This window comes from Zingiber officinale, chromosome 7B (assembly GCF_018446385.1).
Source record: "Zingiber officinale cultivar Zhangliang chromosome 7B, Zo_v1.1, whole genome shotgun sequence".
In the NCBI taxonomy this organism is placed as follows: domain Eukaryota; kingdom Viridiplantae; phylum Streptophyta; class Magnoliopsida; order Zingiberales; family Zingiberaceae; genus Zingiber; species Zingiber officinale.
Genome location: NC_055999.1, coordinates 31,925,543 through 31,931,531, shown reverse-complemented (window position 1 = coordinate 31,931,531; position 5,989 = coordinate 31,925,543). Strand labels below are relative to the sequence as shown.

General features: G+C 36.7%; 1 non-coding gene across 1 annotated transcript; it reads left to right on the top strand.

Moving 5' to 3' along the window:
• The first annotated feature begins 3,244 nt into the window (after positions 1-3,244).
• LOC122007520 lies at positions 3,245-3,350 on the top strand. The gene has a single exon (XR_006119008.1). It is a non-coding gene; the product is annotated as a small nucleolar RNA R71 (small nucleolar RNA).
• Positions 3,351-5,989: the final 2,639 nt, after the last annotated feature.

The window sequence follows — 5,989 nt, the reverse complement described above, 5'->3', positions numbered from 1 at the left end:
AAGACTACAAATAATAAGTGAGGTAAGTCACTGGAGGAGAGAAATCTAGTAAGAATGAGTCCTGGTGGGACAATAGGCGCGGTCCAACTTAGAGTCATTTGGGAAGTCTAAGCTAAGACCTTGACTAAATCCTAGTCTTGGGAAAACAAGATCTAAGTCATAAATCGATCATATTTTTAATGTGCTAAGTCTATTTTATAGGGTAATTTTTGTTACTTGGACTAAACATATTTTACAGGGAGCAAAGCAACAAAATGGATAAAAAATGGGGCTCCAGGTGCTCGGACCATGTCCAGGCTCCCGGAGGTTCTAGCGCCTAGGAGTCCGAGTGCCCAGAGTTGCTTCGGGAGCCCAGACAAGTGGATAGGTGCCCCGAATGACGACTTGAGGTGGCGCTCACATGTTTGCCAACCCACGTCTAAACTTAAGCAAAAACTGCATCTAAACTCATCTTGTTAAATAGTGCATCATAATCTCTAGTAAGTCAATCTAATCCTATCAAATGATTTCATAGATGAGCAAGATACAAAAGTTGTTTGAGTATGACCTAAGTAATAGTTCTTCGTGCACAGTGCAATAGTGATTGAAATTTATCAAGTATTAATCCCTAAGTCTAGTTAAGTCGTTATAAAACTATGTTCCTTGTGCTTCTAGAGATATGAACTTACCTGGCATACACATGGTTTATATCTCTAAAACTACACAAGGTCTCAAAGGACTACTTGGAATTAAGAGAAACATAATATTTATTTCCTTAGTAACCTAACTCGGTCTCAAAGGGGTAAATTAGTTTTCACTCACAACAACTATTTTCTATACCTTATTCATATGTTTCTTCATTTTTTTCCTTTTTCTTTTGGTGCTTTAAAGGTGTAACACTAACACAAATGCAAATATATAAATATAAATGTAGGGATTTTGATTTTTCCAAATAAATTGCCATGATCTGAGATCATCCAGTAACCAAAATACAATTAAGAGGTTACCTTGGAAATACAAGTACTAGTCCAGTTCTATGAATCATGACTATTTTTAGAATTATCTACCATCAAAACTAGGCATAGTGTATGGAGATCCTAAAATAAGATTAATACTTAAACTCTACAGTAAAACCATTGCTCACTTCATGCTATGATAGATAAAAAAAGATAGATCGCTAAACATACTATACCATAAGTAACTAATAAACCACATGAAATCTAGAACAAGCTTGCTAGTATTTTACATTAAGGAACAAAAAATTATAATATGATGAATGATACAACTAGAAAAATTTTATTATACAAAAAGAAGTGTGCAAAAACTAAATTACAACCCAACACACCCCCCTAGACATAAACTTTTCATTGTCGCAATGAAAACTAGAAATGAAATATGGAGAAGATTTTTGAAGTTAGAGAAGTTACCAAGTGATGAGTTCCAAATGGTTGACATTCATGTGCTAAAAATACTCCTCTATCTGATATTCACATTCCTCCACAACTTTGAAACCTTTAAAACAAAGATAGACAAGAAAAATTAAGTAGAGGATTTGAGCTTATTATTTAGAAATAAATGAAAACAAGAAAGAACTAAAGACATAAAGAAAACAAGAAAGAAGAACTTGGGTTTCCTCCCAAGAAGCGCTTGTTTAAGGTCATTAGCTCAACCACCTCATTAGATTTATCAAAATCTCGATCTTGAAGGGGTAAGATATTTCAACACCCTCCTACCAAGGGCTCTTGTTATGGAGAGATATTTTAATATAGGAGCTATAATGTGAAGTAACTCTCTTTCTGTCTTCATCTTCTTAAAAGTTCTTTCAGGTGGTCGAAGATGGTTCAGACTAAGCTTTCAATTTCTAGCCCAAGTGAACTCTGCACACCTAAAAGAGAAACAAATATCCTACAAACATGTTATATAAGATAGAATTAGAATCATATCAAGATAAGATAAATAAGTAATAAAAATTGAATCATATCCAACAAAGTCAATGATGGGTACCTCTATAAAATTTTTCAAAAGATCACAAGAAATACTAACCCTGCTTTGCTCATAGATACCTGAAAGTTCTAAACATGTGGATGTGACTTCTTCTAAATCAATTGACGGTTCTAGCTCTAGCTTAGATGGTGGTGCAACCAAAGGTGGTGATTCTTGGGACTCCACTATCTCTGCAAAAGTCCTTACACATAGACCCATAACTTGTTCAAGTCTTGCAACTCTCATAATTTTAGAAGGTTGTGTGGACAAAGGAGGTGATTATTGAGATACTGCTTCCACAACACAACTCCCTACACTTCCTTCCATATCAATAACATCATCACATATTGTGAAGAACATTCCAACATCAAAATCTTAAGCAGGAGAATCAATTACAGGAGGATTAATAACTTCACTTGAAGTTTTAAGCGGATCTACATCATCACATTCATCAATTGAAAATTTAATATCATTACAATGCCCTATAAAATTAGGAGGCGGATTTGAAAACATGCTAACCACTGCATTAACATTACACTCCTCATTTGAAGAATCTTTATCTTTATACATATTAAGAAATCTACACTTAATCATATTAGAATCATAGAATTTGCCAAAATCTTTATCTTTGTTGGCCCCGACTGGTCTTTGGTGGAGATTTTGGGGAGGAGAGATCTTTCATTTCCCCGTATTGCCATTGAACTCATGGCAGAGATTCAACTTGTTTGTCTAGTGATGGTGTGATCAACCATTGAGGGAAAGGTACTCATGACCTTTGGGCACTTTGTGGAGTAATGGAACTGAGTATTTGTGGTCTTCCATTCTTCTTCTCCTCAATTCTATAAAAGTCTTTCTCTAGAAGTTCTTCATGATTCTTGCCACTTCTTAACTTAATATCATTACACTGTTCACTAGACCTTGTCTGTGTAGGAGAGAGGTCATGTTTAAACCATTTTGAAACTATGCTATCGATCTTTACCTCCAACTGTTTGAACCCCTCATTTTGTGACTTGTGATTTTCAAAATTCTTAGGTGGTTGAACTACATTTTACTTGACAGAGACTCTTTTTCCTTCATGGCTTACACTTCTGGAATTATCAAGGAAGAATCCATCCAACTTTTATCTATCTATTCTTGGATGTTTAATGTCACTTGATCAATTAATGTATATGCTTCTTCCACACTTTTGTTCATAAAAGAACCCCCAGTAGATAAATCCAATAAACACTTATCTGAGAAAGAAATTCTCCCATAGAATATATGTAGAGCCAGCCATTTCTCCAAACCATGATAAGGGCACTGTCTTTGTAGACTCTTGAATCTTTCGCATGCTTTAAATAGTGATTCTCTATCTTCTTGAGCAAAATTTGTAATGTAATTCCTCATATACACTATTCTGCTTAGAGGAAAACAATGATTTAGAAATTGCTAAAATTTCTGTTCATGAATCCCTTGTTTCTACATTTCTAATTTCTAAAATTTTGATTTTGCAACCCTTGTTTATGAAATTACTGATTTCTGCAAATGCATTCTACTTTGTTTCTGCAAATTCATGTTAACTTCCATTAGTTCATTTCATAATCTAGCATTGCTTTGTTTAATTTTAGCCTTATTACATAGCAACTAGTTTTTTTAAGTGCCAATTAGCTTAGTTCTTGTTAAGGAATGACTTAAGTTAGTTGTTAATGTTGGTACAGGGAGCACTAGATGATCAAAACTATGTTTTGATTATGGAAAAGGGTTCAAAGTTAAGGTTACTTATTGTCTAACAAGTGTGAATGGGCTTGCAAGAAAGTCCTAAGTTGTCTTAGGCAAAAGTTCTAGTGGACTCTAGGTAGGTGGAAAATCCTAGCTGTAGTTAGGAACAAATTCCTGATCCGAGGGATTGGGCGAAGTCTTGGCAGGTTGAGCACTTTGGGCAAAATCCTAGAGTCGGGAACTCTAGGTGAAATTCCTGGTGGTCGAGGACCAGGTGAAAGGCTTGACGGGTCATGGAACGTACATTCAGCATGAATACCTAAAGTATCAGATGTTGAGTAAAAGTCTAGACGGTTTGGAGGACCGGTTTAACAAAAGATAATTTTCCTTGAGAGAAGTAGGTGAGGACGCGTTCCCCGTTGAGGGAATAGTAGGCGTCGATACGACCTAGGATTTTCAAAAAATCTGAAAGTCAGAATCGAATAGTCCGAAGATTGTCAAATAATTTATTATTCATATTTTATTGTAATAAATTTAGTTTGCAGGTATATTTTGTTTGTGGACTAATATGCCTTGCAAGATAGGAGATGCACAAGGAAATGCTCGGATGAACAGTGTCTGAGGTGCTTCCAGGGATATTGGAGGTGCCTCGGCTGCCTTGGCTGAAAGCTCGTGCTGAAGAGGTGCAGAGGTGCCTTGGATACCAAATGGAAGGTGCCTTCCATGCGCTTGAAGGCGCCTTCAAAGGGACAACTTTCGTAAATTATGAAAGTTATCATCTCCGATGCTGTGGGGATAGACTTCCGAGTTGGAGGCTCCTTCAACAACTTATATATGTCATCATCAAGTAGTGCATCAAAAACAACTCATTCTTATGATTCTTCTCTTGCGCGTTGCTTCAAGGATGACCCTGCGACTCTTACGATCGAAAGCACAACTCTCCGAATTCCAAAGTTGTAGGTGTAATTTTTATAGCATTCAAAGTATATGTTATTGTAATCATCTTTGTAATTATGATTTATGAACTGATAGTGAATTACCCAAAGTAAACACTCAACGAGTGTGGGCCTTGGAATAGGAGTTGTCACAAACTTCGAACCAAGTAAAGACAAACTATGTTAGTGCTTGCTGTTTGTTTTCTTTCTTTATTCCGCTGCATGTTACTCCGAGATTGTTTTTAAATGAAATTGAAAGCTATGAGTGCTATTCACCCCCTTCCCCCTCTATCACACATCGATCCTACAATTGGTATCAGAGAGGGGCCACTTCAAATCGGTTAAACCACCATTCAAGCAAATTTTTTGTGGTATTAATTTTTAAATTTTTTAGAGTTGATCAGAATCGGTATAGTTGTCCCTGCTGATCAATTTTTTCACAATCAAGCTTTCTTCTTTCTCGAAGCTAGTGCAACACCATTCAAGTTCTTTCTTTTGTTTAATTCTTTATTCTGCACTACTAAGCCAAGACCTAGTCTTGGGACAAGTTCTATTTTTTTTGTTTTGCAAGAACTCAGTTTCAAATGGCCCACCAAGAAGGGTATATCATTGCACGCCCTCCCCTCTTCTCCGGAAAAGACTTCAGGTACTAGAATTGAAAAATGAAGTGATACCTCAAGAAGCAGGAGGAAATGTGGATAATCATCCAGACGGGATTCACATATTCCACCGACGATGGAGTCCTTGTCCCGTGCGACAAATGGGATGCACCAACTAGAAAGAAGATCAAGGCTAATGCCAATGCTACTCAGACTCTATAATGCAACCTGACAAAAGAAGAGCTAAACTGAGTCACCCCATTTTCAAGCGCAAAAGAACTATAGGAGAAGCTGATCGAACTGCACGTGGGAACCTTAGACACCAAGGTAAGAAAGCGTGATTTGATTCTAAATAAGTTACGATGATATGGCGATCCAACTATATTCACGCATTCAAGACCTCCTCAATGGTCTCCACACAATTGCATAAAAGGTCGAAAATTGCGACGTCATCATGTATGCACTCAATGAATTTTTGAGGAACACTTTGTAGGCATCCATGGTAGATGCTTAGCAAGTGTCTAAGGATCTTTCACAAATTAAATTAGATGAATTATTTTCTGAATTTGAACTTTATGAATAGACTAATGCACTGCCGGTTGAGAAAGGTATTACTTTGGTCACAGGTACAATTAAAATGTGGGAACCAAAGGTAAAGCGCCGGACCAAACCCGAGTTTGAGGATGAACCAGACACAGAAGATGACAATGATGAGATCACTATCGAGCTCATCAACCTTGTATGAAAACTCTATAAGAAGAAGAAATGATTCACCAAAAAGGAGATCAAGAAGGT